Genomic DNA, 23,045 nt, shown 5'->3' with positions numbered 1-23,045 from the left:
GTAACACAGTTGACGATTTAGGCCTAAACTAGCCATTACTATCCATGTCATGAAGGTAATGCCGGGGGAAAACATTTGTAAACCAAAAACATCTGTCATTGTAGAACATGGGATCAGGAAAAAAGTGAGGGGGGGTCCCCAAATCAAATCCTGCTTAGCGCTCCCAAAAGGCTAGAAACAGCCCTGATCCTTAGTACCATACTAAAGCAGGGGATCAGCTAGTCTTTGCTTTGGTCAGCCTCTTTTTTCGTTGCAATGGGTACTAACCTTAATACGCAGCTAGGGATGATCCCGAGATAATACTGTACTAGCTAGTACACAACAGCACTATGCTGTTCCAAAGAGGCAGATGATGCCAACTCCTGAGAGTCATGCAATTTGTGGAATAGTCCATTACTTTTACAGGGTGATTTACATAAAAGTAACAGGGTTTACAGAAGACTAGGGGCATAACTAAATTGTATTTTCTTTTTCTAAATTATGTATGTGCCAATTTTGAAATAAATATTTCAAGATTAAAAGGACAAATTTAACTTGACATTATTGAAAAACAATCCCAAAAATTATTCATTTTATTAGATTAATGGCTATTAAAATTTGGAAAACCTTGCCCCAGCAGGTCAAATTGCATATTTTGAAGAATATAAAAGTTTAAATAAAATGTTAAATGCCTAATAAAAGCATTAAATGGTTTGTTTTCAGTTGATATTATGAGAAACAAACATATAATAAAACATTAAAAGTATATTATATATATATTATATATAAAGTTCATATTATATGCAAATATATCAAGAGGGACGCAAAGGGCACCCTTTTCGTAGAATGACCCAGTATGTCAATTAGGTAAATTAATTACTGAAGTAGTATAGAACTAGGAGGTGATAAAAGCGAACAATATATTTCCACATATTATTATTATTATTATTATTATTATTATTATTATTATTATTATTATATCTTGTGCAGATACTGCATGCCGACATCCTTGAAAAAGTTATTTTGTGCAAATGCTATAGCAGTCTCCATTATTAAAAACTACAACCTGACAAGAACAGTTTGCGTAGGTGCTTTCTCGGTCAAAGGTAAAGGCGCTGATGCTTAAGAAACTATGCAATGAACTATATACACTCACCTAAAGGATTATTAGGAACACCATACTAATACTGTGTTTGACCCCCTTTCGCCTTCAGAACTGCCTTAATTCTACGTGGCATTGATTCAACAAGGTGCTGAAAGCATTCTTTAGAAATGTTGGCCCATATTGATAGGATAGCATCTTGCAGTTGATGGACATTTGTGGGATGCACATCCAGGGCACGAAGCTCCCGTTCCACCACATCCCAAAGATGCTCTATTGGGTTGAGATCTGGTGACTGTGGGGGCCAGTTTAGTACAGTGAACTCATTGTCATGTTCAAGAAACCAATTTGAAATGATTCGACCTTTGTGACATGGTGCATTATCCTGCTGGAAGTAGCCATCAGAGGATGGGTACATGGTGGTCATAAAGGGATGGACATGGTCAGAAACAATGCTCAGGTAGGCCGTGGCATTTAAACGATGCCCAATTGGCACTAAGGGGCCTAAAGTGTGCCAAGAAAACATCCCCCACACCATTACACCACCACCACCAGCCTGCACAGTGGTAACAAGGCATGATGGATCCATGTTCTCATTCTGTTTACGCCAAATTCTGACTCTACCATCTGAATGTCTCAACAGAAATCGAGACTCATCAGACCAGGCAACATTTTTCCAGTCTTCAACTGTCCAATTTTGGTGAGCTTGTGCAAATTGTAGCCTCTTTTTCCTATTTGTAGTGGAGATGAGTGGTACCCGGTGGGGTCTTCTGCTGTTGTAGCCCATCCGCCTCAAGGTTGTACGTGTTGTGGCTTCACAAATGCTTTGCTGCATACCTCGGTTGTAACGAGTGCTTATTTCAGTCAAAGTTGCTCTTCTATCAGCTTGAATCAGTCAGCCCATTCTCCTCTGACCTCTAGCATCAACAAGGCATTTTCGCCCACAGGACTGCCGCATACTGGATGTTTTTCCCTTTTCACACCATTCTTTGTAAACCCTAGAAATGGTTGTGCGTGAAAATCCCAGTAACTGAGCAGATTGTGAAATACTCAGACCGGCCCGTCTGGCACCAACAACCATGCCACGCTCAAAATTGCTTAAATCACCTTTCTTTCCCATTCAGACATTCAGTTTGGAGTTCAGGAGATTGTCTTGACCAGGACCACACCCATAAATGCATTGAAGCAACTGCCATGTGATTGGTTGGTTAGATAATTGCATTAATGAGAAATTGAACAGGTGTTCCTAATAATCCTTTAGGTGAGTGTATTTTTTAATAATTATAAAACCAAACAACTGTGAGACCAAGCAAACCAAGTCAACTTCCAAAGTGTAACCATAACACATGCACAAATGCCTACTGAATGCAAGAAGAAACTTTGACATTTAAATGAATGCAGAATACTTATTAGCCCAATTTAACATGCTATGATATAATGTTTTTGTCAATTACATGGATGCTGAATGTAGTTATCTTTCAAGTCGGAAGCACAAGCCAAGGGCAGTGATCAGAACGTCACTCTTTCAAAGCTGGCATTGTCCATTGTGCCCGTCACTCAAACAGGTCACTTCCCACTTTCTATTTATATAAAAGGTGACGCCTGCACAGGAACTTCCTCTTTTGCCTCCTCGCTGAACCCGAGACTTGAGACTCTCTGTGTCTGTGTGTTTTGCAATCGAACATTCACAAAACCTGCATATTTCGGTTGGCTGGGTGCACCTTTAATGTTGTCCACTGTCGTTTGTCGCTACATTTGTCTTTGTCTTGTGTGTTATTTTAGTTATTATTAACTAATCCCATTTCTGTTCTGTCCGTCCACCAGAGGTCCGGCTGTGCCTCAGTTCAGTTTCGGTTTAACAAGTACCACTTTTAAAAATAAATAGTTGTGTTAATATAGTGCCTTATATTATCTGACTGCTTGCTGTGTTGGTTTTTTGTACACAGGACCTTTTTCCTTCACAGCGGGAGCATTAGCAGCGGCAGTAAATTCTGAGGCTCGGCTGCCCGACCTAATCCTCAGTCTGTTGTAAGAGGCCTTACCCGTGTGAAGGGCTCCTCTGCACGCTTGCGCCCGCACTACAGCCCACAGCTGCAGCTGTAGGAGGTCTTGCTCTCTCAGCTTGCTGGGATCGAGCTCTGCTACACTCCATCGTCCGTGTGTGTGGTCTCGGTTTTAGGCCCCGCTTCGGCTGATGGCCTATTATCCTCGGCCCCCAGACCCCAGACCCATGTCACCTGGTGCCCGGAAACCCCAGCACACACAGTGTGGTTAAGCCTAAGGGCCTACCCGGCACTTGTATCCTACAGCGCTGGATACACAGTGTTTTGTCCAGTAGCAGCAAGGTTGCGTATGGTTTGGTGTTGCAGTGCCCCGTGTTCCTATAGCCTTACTGGGTGGAGCCGCACTGGTTGCCGGTAGGAGCATCAGTCCCACTAGGTGCTCCAAATGGACAACATGTAATTGCAAAGACGGGAAAGAGAAAAGCAGGGTGGATTAAAGGAGACAGTGAGAGAGATCTATCTTACACTCGAGTTTTAATTCGAGGCACAAAACATGTAAACTAACAAAATAAAAATATTACACTACCCATTCCTTCAACTTAGATCCCATACACCAGAGGTTCCCAAACTGGGGTCCACGGGGGGGTGCTAGGGGGTCCGCTGTAAAATATCCCCTTCCCCTCAAAAAAATTAAATAAATGTGGTGGCATTCTGGCGAAAATACCATCAGTCCCCACCCTGCTCTCGCACGTTTATATGGTCAGCACACACCTCCCCGCTCTCGCACGTTTTTAACGTCAGCAAACCACCCCCATCCCTCCACCGTCATCCTTTGGTAGGTGGGGGTCCTCAGCCAAAATCTGGGCGGCAAAGGGGTCCCTGGGTCAAAAAAGTTTGGGAACCCCTGCCATACACAATAAAATTATTCTCACATGATCCTAATTGAACAAAAAAAGTACCCCCTTATGATGCCCACAGGGTCTGCCACCTACTTATCAGTCTTACAATATAATTTGAAATTCTGATTGGCTTGTGTTGAGATAGGCAGGGCTATTTTGCCACTCCCACATGCCAGCTTGTCCATTTAAGTGAACACACATTACCTGCCAGTCACCTGCTGAACCAACAATTCATAAGTAACATCCCTCTCCTGATCAGAAAACTGCTATTTTCTCTCCAGTAAGTATTTATTTCATAATATTCATAATAACTGTGTAACTGTGTTTGAAGGGAGCATAATGTGCTTGTTCTTATTTCTATATTTTATACTGACTGACTTATACCTTTATTTCAAACTATCATTTCTCTTCACATTTCATCTCATTTTCTATGTTATGAGAAGAAATTATGAGAAGAAACTACTACAAATTATTTTATATAATAGTTGCACATTTGAAGTCTATAGCACATTGGAAACTCATAACAAGGCATGAACCATACAAAAGTAATGTCAAATATCACATAAGTTAATACATTTTGTAAATGCATAAAACAGAACTGTCCAATAGCAATTTAGCCTCACATGTAGCTTTCCAGACATACAAAGACATACAAAGCACTTCATGTTGTATAAAGTAAAAAGTAAAAGATGTATTTCAAATTTTGAGTTTTACGTTGTAAAATATAACACGCCAATAATTGTGGTATAGCCCTATTTTAAACACCCCCTTCCTCCCTTCCTCTCTCGACTAGTTATTATTATTATTATTATTATTATTATTATTATTATTATTATTATAATAATAATAATAATAATTATTATTATTATTATTATTATTATTATTATTATTATTATTATTATTATGTATTTATTTATGTATTAGCAGACGCCCTTATCCAGGGCGTCTTGCACAATACGATTAACTAAGAAGTTCAAATAAATGCAACATGTAACAACATGTACTGCACAGTATGTTTACATGCTGGTTCATATGTAAGTATTCCTCCCAATATGTATTACTGGAATATTAGATCATGTAAACAGCTTCCTTCACACTTAAGCCTGGATTTCTTCACCTTCAATTTAAATTGAATGCACCCATGTAAACAAGCCAACTGAGTGATGCATTAATCGATAAAAAGGGGAGAAATTAAAGTGTTGAAAAACATTAGAACTAAGGGGTGGGTGAAATTTAAGAGTTGAAAAAGAGACTACAACTGCCGTAACTGTAGGATTTGATAAAAGTCTGCTTTGATCTCAATCAAAAGAGACAGTGCGAGTGTAGAGTTTGTAGTTTGTAACTGAATATGCAAAGTGTTGATGAATATGCAAATTGGTGATGAACTAGTGATTAAATGTTCCCCGTGATTAAATTTGCATGATGAAAAATGCGTGATGAAAAGACATAGACCTGTGTGTGTTTTTGAAGTGAGCTATTTGAATTCCTTTTAGGTGTGAAACTTTTTTTAAGTACTTGGAAAGTACTTTTTCCTTTACCCTTAAAGGCTACATGCAATGAAATGGGAACCTTTCATTTTCTTTCAGGATGGTGTTTTTAAACATATTAGTTTTACTCCTGGGACTGGGTGTGGCACATGGATGCTGTCTAGAAGGTATGTAGATTCATTTGCTTAACCATAATTTCTTCCATCTGACAACTGATGTATTTTAGTTTCCATTCCCAAATGGTAAAAGTACAATTATCCCACTGACTTTACTATTATTGAACCCTTTACATTAGTTATGTCTCTAATATTCTAACCCAGTCTTTTTCTCCTTAGCCAAGAATGTAGCTCTGCAGGGTAAAGCTACCCAGTCCAGTATATTACAGGGTCCTGTGGGTTTCATGGGGATTGCTATGAATGCTATTGATGGCAACCATGAATCCAATTACCACAAAGGATCCTGTACTCACACCACACAAGATTTAGCTCCCTGGTGGAGAGTGGACCTGCTGAAACCCCACAAAGTAGCCAAGGTCATCATCACCAATCGAGGGGACTGCTGTCCAGAGAGGCTCGCTGGGGCAGAGATCCGCATTGGCAACTCCTTGGAAAACTATGGCAACAACAATCCCAGGTAACTGAGCAGGGGCCTTAATTTCTACACTGCGGCTCTCTGGTCCAGGCAAAGCAGACCAGCTGTCTACTGTGCTGCTATGGCTTGTCCCCTGAGTTAAATGTCAATGTGATCTAAGCATTGTGTAAATTGATGTATAGGGTTTCTAATATATGTTTCTGCAGGAGGTGTTTCTAAAAACACTATAAGAGCTGTCAGCTCTGGCCTTTGAAGCTTGCATTCTGGTAGGTCACCCAGGTGCAAGATGTGTCCCTAGCCAGTTTCACAACTGCTTTGAAGGAAGAAGCTGCTTGCTTCTAAAACTTAGATTGAATCATTGAGGGCAATTGCTGTAAATTACTTTTCCTCACTCTTTCTACTTTTGACACTTCTTACTATAAAATGACTCTTCCTACACTTTCCCTGGGTGGATTGCTCTACTGAATTGTCTGGGTGGTCTAAGTTTCTCATTCTCTGTGGTGATATGGAGGGCCGCTATGTCAATGTGTCATACCAGACAGAAATGAATACCTGACCCTTTGTGAGGTGGAAGTCATTGGTGTTCCTGCCTGTGATGGCAACTGCTTAACAGTTCTTTAAAGCTGCTTTATTTAAGTGGCTTCCAGGTGTATACTGGGATTTCCATCTGTCTCTACAGACTAACGGGTGTTGATAACATTGAACAGGGTAAAGCCCCAATGCTCCAGGTCCTACACATGCCCAATTTAATTCAGGGGGGGCTTGGGACTGTGCAAATGTTTTCCAGAACCATCTCATGTACTTCCCTTGCACCATTTTCCATATTGTCCCATAGTGCAGATGTGTTTCTCCACATAATGTGGGCAATGCAAAGTAAGGGACTCGTCATAAAATAGTACAGATGTGCACAATGGACTCAACATAATTGTTTTGGTAACAGAGCATGTTTCATTTTATAGCCTTGTATACTAATGTAAAACAATGATTAATTCTCCTTAAAGCCTGAGAAATCCAGTCAACCAATTTGTAATACAGACCATGATGATTGTCATATTTAGAAAATGTAATCAGTGCTGTATAATATAGAGAATCAGATTCAATCATGATTACTAGCCATGCAAGTTCATAACCTGTGTCACCATGATCTCAAGGTAAAAATAATATCAATATTTGGAAAGCTTAATTTGTCTTTTGCACCCTCACAGAAACCCTTTCTCCCTGAACAGGTGGTAAGTTGTCAGTTTAGGTTTTCATCTAAATTGTAATTTGTAATACAAACAATGTGAAATTATTTTTTTAATCACAACCTTTTTCTTTTTTCTTTTCCTTTAGTTTACTAATCTTGTAAAGTAATACTATTTACAAACAGCTTTCCAAACAGGGCCTCTCGCACTGGATCGTGTGTAACACTTCTGACTCTCTGGCTTGTCAGTTTCTGCTACATACTTAAAAGAATGAATCGGGGCACTCTTGTTCCAATGTAGCCTCTTTTATTCTGTAAATAATAATAGAAAAGTTTATAAAACTTTATAGCCACGCACACAACACTGGCAATACAGTCACCCCGATGTTTCATCTGTAATGATTAGACCAAGGTGAGTGCACTCCAATCTTGCATACTGTGTGGAGACAGCGCTATCGCAAGCCTAGCGTCTGGAGGCTGGAACTACATCTGTTGGTATCATTTCATTTACCATTTCAGTCATCTAATACTCTTTTGAATTTTGTGTATGGGGTGTCCCTTTTCCTTTATATCCCACTTTCCATGTGCCACACATGGACACAATCGTCAATGCCTACGAGCCAGCTGGAGTCCCAGTGCCTGAACACCTGTGGCCAGTTGTATTAACAGGATCAGAAAACATGATCAGATCCGGGCTCACTCATGAAAAGGCGTTGTACGAAACAGATCAAGATCAGGCTCCACTGACCGGCTCATCCCTAAATGGTGCAGCTTGTTGAATGTCTACTGCTCTAATGACACAATGATAATCATAAACCTTTCAGAAAACTATACTGTGCTATATTGCTGATGAGTTTATTAATTAAACAATCTTAATTGTTCACTACGTTTCCCAATGCATGTTAATGTTTGTGTGCTTATGCCCTCATTTTAAAGTTAAGGCCGTTGCACACTGGACTGGATCCGACATGTCATTTGTAGTCCGTCATCTGAAAAGTTGTCATTGGATCCATTGTAGTGACTGGAGTGTTAGAGAGGGTTGCTCCAGCCCGAGTGAGAGCCTGTACGCAAAAAAAGTTCCTGAGCAACGAAGGCCCCACCAGGGAAAGAGGTGAGGGGCTTGGGGCTCATCGCAATGACCGCCAGCGTCGACCCCCGTCTCGGCTGGCAGACTTTGATTGCGGCCTGGCTGAACTGTTTGAGGCCCTGAGAGGGGGGCTGTGTAACATCTGGGACTGGGGGGGTCATGTGGGGTATGTGTTACGTTTTTGTTATGCTAAACACTAAACACCAGTTACATACTTCTGGGGGTCAGGGGTTGGCCCCGGTGTGGGAACACAGGGGGTGCCGTGATTGGGGGAGCCAGTCACGGGGTACAAACTAATAAAGAGGGGTGCCCAGGTTCGCACAGTGGAGTTGTAGTGACTGGAGTGTAAGAGAGGATCGCTCCAGCCTGAGTGAGAGCCTGTACGCAAATAAAGTTCCTGTTGCTTGCATCCTGTGCCCCCTCCCTTTTTTCTGCTGTGCGTGGTAAACCGTAACAGAGCCAAGAAAAGCGTTGTTACAATATAATAATAATAATAATAATAATAATAATAATAATAATAATAATAATAATAATTAGCCAATAATACATTTTATTTATAATGCGCTCTTCTCATACCCAGAGCGCTACAAGTCAAGCAGTCAAAACAGACAGTTTTAAGAAGTAGAACATAAGAAAGTTTACAAACAAGAGGAGGCCATTCAACCCATCCTGCTCATTTGGTGTCTATTAATACCTGAGTGATCCAAGGATCCTATCCAGTCTATTTTTAAATTTTCCTAAACTTTCAGCTTCTACCATATTGCTGGGGAGTTTGTTCCAGATTGTGACGACTCTCTGTGTAAAGAAGTGTCTCCTGTTCAGTAAAAAGATCAAACAGGCAACACAGCAGTAGCAACTCAAGAGTATTTAAAAAACCTTAAACGCTTTTTATAAAAGGTGAGTTTTAAGATATGTCTTAAAACTATGGAGTATAGGGGTGCTTCTCAAAACATCGCATAGCCATGGAGCTACAGTAGGCTCTGTCAGCTGTCATCTTGAGTTTGCAATGGGGGTGCTGGAGAAATAAGAGCTTTTACTAGATTCTTTTACAATAATGTTAATAAATAAAAAACTAATTGCACAGAAACTATACCTCACCATTCAGACACAATAGCAGAATGCACAGTTCACCATTATACTGATTATTTGAAAGTGCAAATCTTTGTAAATAATGTAAGTCCCATTTATGTTGTTTATCTGTACCTTAACCAGACTTACATCGATAATGTCACCTACTGTCATGGTTCTAAGCCCTTACCCTCTTTCCCCACTAGTGGCCACCAATGTTCCCTTGTCTTTCCTTTCCCCTCATTGTTCTCTTCTAATCTGTCACTCACTCAATTAACATTCCTCCACATCCTTGTGCACTTCAGTTCCTTTCCTCTGCTCTCATTGGTCCTGCTCCTGCCTTTCTAGTTTCTGCTTCCCTTTATAAACCCCTCACTGCCCTCACTCAGGGTGAAGTGTCGTCAGGTCTACCTGTGTCACCAAGCCTGGTTTCCCCTCTCCCTCCTTGATATTGACCATAGCCTGTGACCTCGACCACGTCCTTGCTTAGCCCATTTGGCTTGTCTGCCAACTCTACATGAACTGCACCTGGGTCCTTACTCCCTTGCACTGCGGTCCTCCCCTGAGAGACCGTGACACCTACTACTGCTGAAAGCTGCTGGTTGCAAAAAATCTCAACGCTAAACAGAGCTTCAAACATGTGCGTAAGGCATCACTGCACTTTGATGTTGGTCCCACTTCCGGATCGATCATGTCTGTGAGGTTTAATATGCTTCATGGTGTTAATCTGTACCGCTTTCGTATACCATCCTCACCAAAAACTTCAGGGTTTTGCCCGTCTTTAAATACCGTTTACAATGCCGGTGAACTAAATTAAGTATGCATAATTTCTCCATATTAAAAAGTCGGATATAGTCCTGATCCTGTACAAAAGCAGGATCAGGTTTCATCTCAGATTGATTGCTGATCCGTTTAGTACAACACAATTGAGATCAAGATCAAGATCGGAGCCTGGATCTGGGATCAGATCCCTTTAGTACAAATGGCCCCTGGTGGCCCACTCGACTCGAGACGTAGCTTCACCTTTTTCAAGGTGCCTCCCTGTCTGACATCTAGGCCTCGCTGCACACTTTTATTCGGTTCTATAGGTTGGATGTGACAGAACTGGCTCCCTCTATTCGGATGGTGCTTGAAAGAATCGCTTCTCTTCCTGCCGAACTATGCCCTCCAGTTGAGCACCCATGCACACTGCTCCTTTTTTGCTATGCCTCGGTAGCCACCCTGTGTATAGTTAATTTGTTGCGCAGGATTATTATTATTATTATTAATTGTATTTCTTGGTAGACACCCTTATCAATACAAAGTGGAAGAATACAGTTAAGTACAAATCATCAAACATTACAACTTCAAAGCATAGTCTATTCAGCATAGTCTATTCAGGTACGTAGTATATGTTTATGTGTTGTGGGTATGCAGGTGTGTTGCCCTTTCACTCTGCTGTGTATTCTAGTTCATTTGGAACACAGTAGAGCATGTGTCACCGACTCCTAGCCATGCTAGTGGAGCAGATGGTATTTGCTCCTGCAGCCCCATTCTGTATATAATTCCTTGAACATCAGTATTGTGCATTGCACGCTAGTTGCCGCTCCTGGTCCTAGAGACTAGTAGAGCAGGCTGAAATCTGCTCCTGTTGGCCCCCACATTGTATACGGTTTTGTTTTGTGACTCGGTAGAGCTTGCTGTTCCACTCCTGGCCATGGCTAGTTGAGCAGGTGCGCCCCTGCTCATGATGTGGAATCGAGATGGTGTAGGTGCTGTGGCCCTGCCTTCTCTGTATTGTATAGTTCATTGACAGACTGTCAGTAGAGCAGACATGGTCTCACTTCTGAAGTGGCTTTCTGGATGGGCACATTTGCTGCCCTCCATAATTGTGATGTTCAGTCAATACAGTTGAGCTTGAGATGATGCTCCTGGCCAAGAGCAAGTAGGGTATGTTATGTGACGCTCCTTATAGAAGTCAGTAGAGAAGGCTTCTGCTGCTCCTGTTGCTAGCAAGATGTTGCTTGAGTGCTGTTGCCCCACCATCTGGCTGTGTGTGTCCTACCAGCCAGGACGAGTGCTTCTTCTGGTAGTGGAGGACTGTAGTGCACAGGAGCTGTGCTCTGCCCCAGTAATTATTATTATTATTATTATTATTATTATTATTATTATTATTATTATTATTAGGACTGTTGTCCTTGCTTCTGAGCATGGGGCCCCATCCAGAGCTGGTTCGAGTCGAAGCCCCACTGCCCTCCTCCCTTGCGACTGTTTGGTTGTACAGTAGCCCCTCCCACTTTGGGTAGATTTCTCAAATTGAAAGATAACAATAGTTTGCGTATGCGGTAATCTGAAAAAGAGAAGACTACCAAAAAGTTGGAAGGTCCCTTGGGAGTTCTGTCTCCCTGTAAAGAGGAAGTTCCTGTGCATACCTCATCATATACACGAACAGGAAAAAGGAAGAGACTATTTAAGTGACACACTGAAGAAACCCTCTTAAATTGACGGAAACAGCAGCACAGGAGTTGTGGTGCAAATGTAAAAGAAGTCTTTATTGTAGGCTGGCCCGGAAGAAACAACAGAGCGAACGAGAGGCAATCTCGGGTTCAAACAGCTTTTCTTACAGATATCTTCTAGGTTTGCATTTTTATACAGTTCTAAACAAAAGGTGCATAATGTCCGATCAGCAGAGGCCAGTGTCCTGGATGTGTATGTGGATTGGCTCAGCCCTCGCTTCTCTACTTCCACTTCCTCCTTTGGAGGGTGGGGTTGCTACGCAGCAGGGGCGACGTCACCGTTTCCTCTGCAAAGCATTCTGGGATGTGCAAAGGACTGTGGGGGAGAGAGTGGTTCAACGTGTTTTGCACATGGAACCAGACAAAAAAAAGAAAAGTGGCTGTGCAAGGGGAGGGGAGGGAGAGAGCGAGAGAGAGACAAAATTATACAACACAATATTATATATATTCCATTCAAAGTAATATATACATATTATACATTGTATAACAGTTTTAGATAATTATAACATTTGAGCATTTGGAATTGAGGTTGTAATTAACGTTTTGGTTTAAACTGGATTAATTTCCGTTGTTTCTTACTTCCGTTGTTACTCCTAAGTGCGGGCGCCATCTATTGGCTGGAGGTGGTATTAACCGCTCAATGTAGTTAACGAGAGCACTGAGGGGAATTTACAATGCGGAAAATAATCTCCCGTTTTTACTTTTGCCCCCTGTTTCATATCCTTTTCCCCCCACTTTTCCCCCATGCAATATTTCCCCCCATTTTCCCCCATGGCTTCAATTTCCCCCCATACATTTTTCATATACAAAATATATATTTTTGTCAGTAACAGAGCATTGTTTAATTTTGTGTCATAATTGTATTATCTTTGCAGTTAATAATGATTTAAAATAGCAATGTTGTGCTGTGAAGAGGGATATTTATAGGTGAGCGAAAATCATTGAGTAGGCTAATAGCTAGTATTTCACGACTCTTGCGAAGACAGTTGGGTTACTGTGGACTAGTGGTTAGGGCTCTCTTTACAAAAGCTGTTTGTGACTTGATTTCAAATACATTTCAAATTAAGTCAATCAATATGTTTGTTTTGCAACTATCAACTAATTGATGTAAACATTCGTAGTCAGATATAATACATAATGGAGATAATAAAACAAAATATATATATGTGTGTGGACTAAAATTACACTGACTAAAATGACAGGAGTTTTCGTTGACTAATATTAACTAAAACTAATGGTAGATGAAATGACAAAAATGTGACTAAAAATGACAGGCATTTTAGTCAAAAGAGTAATACTAAAACTAAATCTAAAAGAGCTGCCAAAATTAACACTGCAGCAGGGACCCCCAACAGATGGACTTCGACCAGGGCACACATTTCACGGGTAAAATTATGAAACAGGCCTGTCAGCTCCTTGGTGTGAAACAGAGGTTTCACATCCCCTACCACCCTCAGAGCTCTGGCCTGGTGGAAAGAACAAATCGCACTATAAAAGAAAGCTTAGCAAAGGCTCTGCTCACAACAGGTAAGGGCTGGACTGTGGCCCTCCCTGCCATTCTATAAAATCAGAGCCTCTGTAAATAAGGGCACCCAACTCTCCCCCTACGAGCTCATGACAGGCAGAGTAACGCATCTCCCGTCAGACCTCTGGGGACCCATTGACTCTAGTGCTCCTTACACAGCTACAGTCCATGCACTCCCACGCACAGGAGCTCCAAAACATGCGTGATCTTGAAGGTTGTGGGTTCAAATCGCGGGTGGGGCAGTGCTGTTGTACTCTCAAGCAAAGGTACTTCACTTAGATTGCTCCTGTAAAATGCCCAGCTGTATAAATGGGTACAAATGTAAGTTGCCCTGGATAAGAGCATCTGCTAAATGACAAGTAATGTACTACAAACAAAAATGATTTCACAACCAAATGGAGCAATGAAAAGAAAATTAAAAAGAAGCAAGAGAAGCTGGATTGGTACAAAAGCTACTAACAATCTCCAGCTTTTTTAATATCAGTGCAAACACTGATAACAATGTGGCCGTTGCTTCAAGTGAAGATGGCGCTAGCACAAGTAAACGTGATAGCAGTGATACTGACCCAGCTGTGATTACCAAAGCTCAGGTTACGCAGTCAGATCACAGTCAGAAAGATAAAGATGACCACTCGTTTTGGAAATGTCCCGTCTCATTTAAATGGTAAACATCCCATCACACACGACTTCACTTACAGATTCCAGCATTGAGGGGAAATATAAACAAGGATTCGGTGAGAAGTATTCTTATTATCAGAGGGGCTGCTGCTTTCCACAACCGACGCTCAAAATATACATCTTCCCTAGGGATAGTGGTCTGGTCTGACTCGTTCCCTTACCAATGATTTATTACACACTCGCTTACCAAACGGCCAGATTGTTTCACGAGAGTGGCTATCATACTCTCCATCAACTGGACAGGTGTTCTGCTTTTCATGCAAACTATTCTCGACCAAAAGACATGCCTTTATGGATGGATTCAGTGACTGGAAGCACCCAGAACGGATTTCTGAATATGAGAGGAGCCCTGGTCATGTCTTGTATGGTGGCCTTATTGCATGGATCTAAGAACACTCAGGCCATGGACTCAGCTCTGGTCAAACAAATTGCTGGAGAGACGGAATACTGGAGAGAGGTACTGAAGCATGTGGTGGCTGTGATAAAGTTTTTAACCAAAAGATGACTGGCGTTCAAGGGGGATGACGAGCTCTTAGGTTTGCCTCACAATGGTAACTTCTAGGAATTTTTGAACTAATATCTCAATTTGACCCATTTCTATCAGAGCATATTAAAACGCGCAGCCAGAAAGGAAGTGGAAATGTATCTTATTTGTCCTCTACTATATGTGAGGTGTTTAATGAAGTAATGGGAGAAAAAAACTAAACAAGTAATTGCGAATGAATTAAAGGATGCAAAATATTTTTCAGTCATCGTTGATTTGTCCCATGTAGACCAGTTAACATTCATCTTCAGATTCGTAAATGAGAAAGGGAATATGATCGAATGATTCATAGCTTTTGAGCCCATTTCAAGTCACACAGGTGAGAGTGTGTGTGATCACATCATTAAAATGGTAAACGATCTTGGCTTGGACATATTATACTGTAGAGGCCAATCGTACGATAAAGCGAGCAATATGTCAGGCAGATACAATGGACTGCGGGCTCACTTAAAACGCATAAATCCATTGATCCATTACGTACCATGTGCTGCTCACTCATTGAATTTAGTAGGTGTATACAGCACACAGCAGTAGCCCAGAGGTCGGAAAGTACTTTAATCTGTTACAGTCACTGTATTCATTTTGTTCTGCATCTACTCGCCGATGGGGAACAGTATTCAAAAATACAAACTTAACACTCAAACATTTGTCTAATACTCAGTGGAGCTGTAGGACTGAGTCAGTCAAAGCTCTTTGCAAAAATTATAGTAATATAAGAGAGGCCTTAAACAGTATAGCTGCAGATGAGTCTGAAAAACGAGAAGCACGCAACGAAGCATCGGGACTGTGTGCAATGATGGACAAACTAGAAACTGCATTTATGGGGCAGTTCTGGAATACTATACTCGAAACATTCCACTCGACCAGTTAATGTCTACAAAACAGTGATACGGACCTTCTGACAGCGGTGCGGTTGCTTGAATCATTGCGTGAGTTTGTATCAGCACAGCGAGAACTATTTAACCACTATAAGAGGGGCACCTTAAGTGTGCTAGGTGTATGTCATACCTATAAGGATGACATCCAACAAATCAAGAAAATAAAAACTTTTGCGGATGAGACCACAGATGGTGATGAAGGCTTTAGTAGAAGTCGTACATTTCAAGTGGACACATTTAATGTTACTATTGATAATCTTGTCAACTGCCTTGATCACAGACTGGATGTCTATAAACACACGGATAGTCTTTTTGGTGTTCTATTCATGCCAGACTCAGTCAGACAGCAACATTATTACAGGAGGCCATAACCTTTCCTCTGCTTACCCTGGTGATTTGAACAGCTGTCCTGCTGATGAGCTGATTCAGTTCAGATCTTTCATTTCAATGGAGCTGGATAGATCACCATCAAAGATGCTCAAAACAATGATGGATTATGGACTGCCATCGGTTTTCCCCCAATGTGTATGTTGCCAATAGGCTTTTCCTTACACTACCAGTCAGCAACTGTGAAGGAGAGCGTTCATTTTCTCTCATGGCAAAAGTCAAAAATGAACTAAGAACCAAAATGTGCCAAGGGTATCTCAACTCGCTGTCTATAATGGCCATTGAATGTGAACTGGTGAGGGAACTGGATTTTGATGACGTTGTGGAAGAGTTTTCTAGAAGGAAAGCAAGAAAGATACCCCTCAGCTAAGGTAAAACCATTTTTTCTAAGCTATATGCCTTTGATGATGATATTGCTGCTTGTTTATCCACATGACACTGCTTAGATGTTGATAGATATTGGTGAGATATAAATGAGGCAATGTGTGGTGTGAAACAGAATATTGTGTGCATTCTCCCCACTTATTATTGTTATTGTAAATCCTGTATGATGGGGCATACAGGTGCAACACTGCTGTGGAAAAATGTGGTGCCAGAGGAGCCTTTGGGACATCTGTGCCCAGGGCACATCAACATCTAAATCCATCCCTGAGTAAAATGTACATTGCTTTCCGTGGATGGAATGAACAACAGGTGACTGATCAAGGTATTGATCCAGAGACCCAGGTTTGCAACATGATCAAGATTAAATTCCAAAGGAAAGTTGAGGTGAGGTGATGGGTAACTTCCAATAATGGGTGAAGAATGAAATAATCTGGAGAGAGAGATTAAAAGTAAATCGAAACTGATTTATTACGAGATGCTGCAGCGATGACCAACCGTGAGGCAGTCCCAATGGAATAGTTTTCACAAAGTAAGAAGTTCAAGCATTGTTATGCGGGCAGGACAAGAGAGATGACAAGAACCGCATGCTGTCCTATGATCAGTGTACATCTCGCTGCTTTCTGCTTGACCACTAATAGAAAAGCCATATATGGTCCAGCACAGGGGTGTTGCTAGACATAAAGCTCTACTGGGGCACAGGCCCCCCATTACTCATATCGCTTTTTTTTCTTGAAAGCCTGCTGCGTGCAAGAATTGTGCAACACAATGCAATATACCAGAGGTAGTCAATTATTTTGTGTCAGGGTCCAAATTACTTGGTCAAGGTATAGTTAAGGTCCAGACATGGGGGGGTTGGGGGTCACTCCTTCAAATGACCCTTTCCAACACACACACAATTCTGTGAATTAGTAATACACCCCGTTGCTTATATTTAGTACATTCATTTGACGAAGTACAAAAATAAAAACGTTGAAATGAATGTAAATATTAGTATTAAAACGGGTTCAGACCACTTTTCATGTTAATTTGTTAAAGATTATTGGAGGCATATAGATAAACATAATAGACGCTTTCAAGCATTTAGTGTCTTATTAGATTGAAGTCTTTAGCATTCTACCCTCTGTCCCACTGTGCACTGCACAAAACTAATGTTGAAAAATGAGGGAAAGACGATTGAGGGTGTGGGGTGGGAACGGGGGATGTGGGGGTCCCCCAGAAGATTTTGACAAGTGGAGACCTGAAATGCGCGATTCGGAGTCATTTCGAAGTCGAAAAACACGTCAAAATCTACACGAAATCAGTCAGATTTGGACTCAAACAGATATTTGCTTCACAACCACAGATCACCAGCGAACAATCTCACATCGACGCGGTTCCTGCTGCTGCTCAGCCTCAGATCTGTGTCGGTGGGTCTGACTGAAACGGGTGAGGAGCTCAGCTGTGATGTGTCGCTGCTGAAACCCGCGTCTGCATTGAAATCCGCTGTCCGCCGCTGACGTGGCAGTTTCTAGGTGTGTGCACTTTTATATTTTGGACACTAGGATGAAATACGTCCACACATCAAACGATCCGCAGTTTAACGGTTTCTTTATAGAAATCAGGAAAACAAGCCGAATAGCTGTGTTTGTGACGAGTATAAAGTGCCGCTGCTGCCCCAGTCCAGACCGGTACCGAGCTCTATCCCCTATCCCCTATTAATACATCACATCCTAACGGCTATAACCAGCAAGGGCTGGTACTGGGTTCCACACAATAACAAGCACTGAGTGCGACATACATTACAAAAAATAAATCATGATAATAAGTTCATTCAAATTATTCTTGCGGTCCATTCAAAAGTGTCTGGCGGCCCGGATTGGGGCTGCCTATTGATACCCCTGCACTACACACACTTCCCTTGCTTAACCCACTACTCCCGCACTGCAACAAGTACTGGGAAAAGTAAACATGCAGAGATATTATCAATCTAAATGAATGCACTGACAAATAAAGTAAACTGTTAAAACTCAAACTTGAGATTTTACTGGGGCACAGCAGATATATACTGGGGCACGCGCCCCAGTAAAAGGAGTCTAGCGACGCCCATGGTCCAGCATGAGCAATCTCGAGGTCTGCATGATTTCTAATATCAGGGCTACATATGATGTATTAATCCAAACCTGCTGGCTTAAACTTGTTCTTATCAAAGCCTGTTCTTTTGAGTTGAACTGTGGCACAGACACACAGTAACAGGAGCAATATCAAAACAACAGAAGAGACATAACTTCCCCTGTAGCCCATCACTTCAGAGAACATGGTCACAACATTCAAGAACTAAAATGTATTGTTACACTCTTAGAAGAAATGGTTCTATATAGAACCGAAAATGTTGTTTTCTTCATATTTGGAACCCCCTAAAGGTTCTATATAGAACAATTTTGTAGGGTTCATTGAAACAAAACAAAACCAAAAGGCTCTACATAGAACCTTTTAGGGGTTAATTGATAACCTTTTGGGGGTTCCTTGAATATGAATGATTAAACATTATAATTAATGGTTTTAAAATTAATTAAAATTATAGATAGTCCATTATATATTGATAAACAAATCAATTCTCTATAACTCACAGATATTGTAATCTTTCATAGCATGTATAATGTCTGGCCTATAGATTCAGGAGAGAGACATCAAATGGTTTCAAATTGTCTGTATTGACCACAGCAAAAACAAGAGGATGAAGAGATCACAATAAGAGTGCCAACGGGCCTACATTAGTGGAGAATATACATATAGAAAACAAACAAACACATGCCTAGTTCATGTAATGATTTTAAATAATGTCAGCAGTGCCAGTGGCCAAAATGCCCTAAATCATAGAAATGTCACTCTTCCTACACTGCCTATTGATTAGACATTAAGTGCTGGGATGGGCAGCCTATTGTTGCTGTTGGGTGCCAGTCTGAACATCAAGTGTTCCATGAAAATCACACTGTGTGAAATGGGTTTGGGGTACTCCACACTGAATAGAAAGCAGACCCCAAAAAGACACTCCATGGCCCATGCCAAGTCCATCTCTGCAGTCAATATGGTGACTCCATCCGTCTTGATACGGGCTCTTCCTGCTTGGAGGGGATTTGTTGAGCCATGGAGAATAATGGTTGGGGTTGGACTTGTTGGTTCCTATAGAATGGAGAAGTGTAAGGTAATTCCTGTTACATACAAACATTGCTTGACAAAATAATTGGAATTGACTGGAGTACCTTATGAAATGCATGACGCAAGAAGACTCAATTACCTCATTTTGGTAGAAGAGGAGCTTTGAGTGCTCTGAACAACGAGGGGAGAATAATCAGGGCTGCATTCCTCTCCAGATCTGAAATATCAGATTAGACAATCAAGTAACGAACTCCATCAGCAGAGGAGGGAGCCAGGATGTGGAAAGCTTTGTAAACAGGATCATTGTAAGTTGATAATGTATTTGATAGGGTTAAATGAGGGGAATGTGATATACTGTACCTTCTCGGTTTGCCTTGTTATTCCCACGCAGGCTGGATAAAAGCCCACTGTGAATCCCACCTGGCGCCAGCCTAATGATGTTGGTGGCCATCACTTGCAGAGCAGCATTCACGTTGATGTCAAAGTCCTCCCCAAAATCTTAACCAGAGAAGAACCAACATCATAAGAATTCTAACAAAGCATTCAAAAAAGTCACTCTGATGTTTGTCCCCTCTCTTGTACAATATAACAATGGTTACTTACGTCACAGACGGTGTATTCAGGCCTTATGTATTATTACTTATCTATTAGTTTTCCTTCAGTATCTTGAGGACTTTTACTAATACTGAAAACTGCTTTATGTATTTGTCTTTGGGGCATTCGGCTTTAGTCTTTTTTTTCTTTTACTAGTAGGTCAAACCTACGCTGCAGTTTTACAAACACACAGACGAACTTTTATTTTTGGGAACCCCGAATAGGGAAACACAGTCCTATTTCTTCATGGCCTAAGTTATTTTTCATTTAAAGCAGTTTCACTAAAAAAAGACACTTCTATAGTTTTTTATTTTTATTTTTTCATTTTTAGGAGTTATAAAAAACTTTTTTTTTTCAAAAGCATTAGCTATGGTAACCCCTACAAGCGGGAAAACACAGTCAAGCTTGGAGAAAAAAAAAACACGAAAACAATTCCTGCCCCAAGTACTTGATGTAAGGCAAGCAACAATGTTGAATTAAAATATAGATCGCGTTACCTGATCGTCAGAGGACCAGGCGAGCAGACCAGTGAAAGCAAAGCACCGCAGTGGGGATTTTAAAAGGCTCCCTTACCTTATTATTCTGCCGCCGCGGCTCTGCTGGTCACTGGTCTGGCCACTCCGGTCCTCTCCGTCAGGGTCAGCGATCCCATCCTCGTCGCCATGTAATGTGGAAGAACAATCATCTTCAATCAGGTTGCAGCGTTAGCTGCAAAGCCTTTAATACATGCAGCGTGGAGAGGAACAGTGAATCAAGAAGATCCCAAAGCTGCTCTGCCTTCATTTTAACAGTCAAAGCTTTTTATACACAGAAAACAAAGATCTGGTTACTATTAATAAGTCATTATTATGTTATCTTAAAAGCTTGCTAAGCAGAATATATTATTAGAGGACAGAGTCCATGGGCCAATACAAGGATTAAGGAGCAGACACTCAATCATTCTGTTTGTTATCTTCTCCAAGATGCTCGTCAAAAATAACAAACAGGGGTCAAACTACCTTCTGGCCTGGCTGTTGACTTAACGTTGTTGCTGGTGATGTCTGTAAGGACCTGCCTTACAACAGGCCTACAAGCCCTCAGTCCAGCCTCTCTCGGCCTATTGCGCACAGTCTGAGCACTGATGGAGGGATTGTGCGTTCCTGGTGTAACTCGGGCAGTTGTTGTTGCCGTCCTGTACCTGTCCCGCAGGTGTGATATTCGGATGTACCGATCCTGTGCAGGTGTTGTTGCATGTGGTCTGCCACTGCGAGGATGATCAGCTGTCCTTCCTGTCTTCTGTAGCGCTGTCTTAGGCGTCTCACAGTACGGACATTGCAGTTTATTGCCCTGGCCACATCTGCAGTCCTCATGCCTCCTTGCAGCATGTCTAAGGCTCGGTCATGCACATGAGCAGGGACCCTGGGCATCTTTCTTCTGGTGTTTCTCAGAGTCAGTAGAAAGGTCTCTTTAGTGTCCTAAGTTTTTATAACTGTGACCTTAATTGCCTACCGTCTGTAAGCTGTTAGTGTCTTAACAACCGTTCCACAGGTGCATGTTCATTCATTGTTTATGGTTCATTGAACAAGCATGGAAAACATTGTTTAAACCCTTTACAATAAAGATCTGTAAAGTTATTTGGATTTTTACAAAATTATCTTTAAAATACAGTGTCCTAAAAAAGGGACGTTTCTGTTTTTTTCTGAGCATATTACTGACACTCTCAGATCCTTCACATTGAAATGAACTGGAGTAAATCGGAGGCAATGCCACTAAATTCCCATACACATCGTAGTGACCTGAAAAATACTCCTTTCACTTGGAAACCGAACAGAATGAAATGTCTTGGGATCATTATTAAATCCCCTCTAACTTCAATATTTAGTCTCAATGGGCCACAAATTCTTAAAACTGTACGGGACGACCTTTAAAGATGGATTGGGCTTCCACTGTCCCTGTGGGGTAGAGCCCAGGTTCTTAAGATGAATATAAAACTAGGAAGAAAGTATCCAGACTGTCTGTACCATACAAGGAGTTGTTTTTCTCTGTGGTTCTCAAGAGAAACTGTCAAACTGTCAAACTGCTCTCTGTGTTGAGTTATTATATCGGACAAATTCCATGTCTGCCCAGCAACAAGGTCTGTAATGCTGTAGTATGTCCTAGAGAAACTTACATGTCTGAGGAGATGGGAAGAGAGTCTGTCGCGTCATGTACTATATCATGTAAATGTGTGTGTGTGTGTAAAGTGCCTTTAAGGATCTGCTATCATAGAGACCGCCCGTGATCACATCCTTCCAACAGCTGCTTGTATCGCAATAAACTTCTATCTTCACATACTTCTGGTTCATCAGTCTGACTTATTGGGAATAATCCACACACAGATAAAAGTTGGATTCAGCAGACGTGATCCTTGGCAAAGATGGGTCGAATGGCCTCCTCTCTGTTTCACGTGTCTGTCTTGCTTCCAACCCCTGATTTAGATTTGAAGCTCCAAAACATTGCCCTGGAAAGGGGTGTGGTGTCTAGAACTGTATCAAATGCTCCAGCTCTCAGTCGTAGATGTTCTATTCCACCTTGTGGTTTCTGAAATGCTCTGAAAACTGATCACTGTGATCATTTATGAAAATAAATGATAAATCATTGAAAATATATTAGATTTATTTATTATTTTTTGGTAGGTGTTACGTGCGTGTGCTCTGTGTCTGTTCTCCTATCCCTATTGTACACAGGTGTCCCGCTGTGATTGACTCTCGTCCCCGTCACTCAACTCCGCTGTTCCGTGCTGTTCCTGTCCAATCAGATGTCTCCAACTACTGCTTAAACACCCCGTCATTCCTCCATTTCGGGACACTACCGATTGTAACGCCATTTCATGTTGCTACCCTGTCTGTTTGTGTAAAATACCTTTGCGATTGATTGTTTTTCCTTGTGTAAATACCCCGTTTTCTTCTGTTTTGTTTCCCTTCACATTGTATTCTGTTAATTGTTTTCTGTTCAGGGGAGAACGGGTAGATAGGTGAGATACCCATGGGTTTACACGGTTACACATA

At 41.4% G+C, this 23,045-nt stretch overlaps 1 long non-coding RNA gene across 1 annotated transcript; it reads right to left on the bottom strand.

The window, feature by feature from the left end:
* Positions 1-18,975: 18,975 nt before the first annotated feature.
* LOC136767970 (uncharacterized) lies at positions 18,976-20,780 on the bottom strand. The gene is made up of 4 exons (XR_010821917.1): positions 20,593-20,780; positions 19,786-19,923; positions 19,565-19,642; positions 18,976-19,449 (listed from the first exon to the last, which is right to left on the bottom strand). It is a non-coding gene; the product is annotated as an uncharacterized LOC136767970 (long non-coding RNA).
* Between the last annotated feature and the right edge of the window lie 2,265 nt (positions 20,781-23,045).

The sequence above is a fragment of the Amia ocellicauda genome, chromosome 14, assembly GCF_036373705.1.
Source record: "Amia ocellicauda isolate fAmiCal2 chromosome 14, fAmiCal2.hap1, whole genome shotgun sequence".
Lineage (NCBI taxonomy): Eukaryota > Metazoa > Chordata > Actinopteri > Amiiformes > Amiidae > Amia > Amia ocellicauda.
This window is presented reverse-complemented; position numbering and strand designations above follow the sequence as displayed.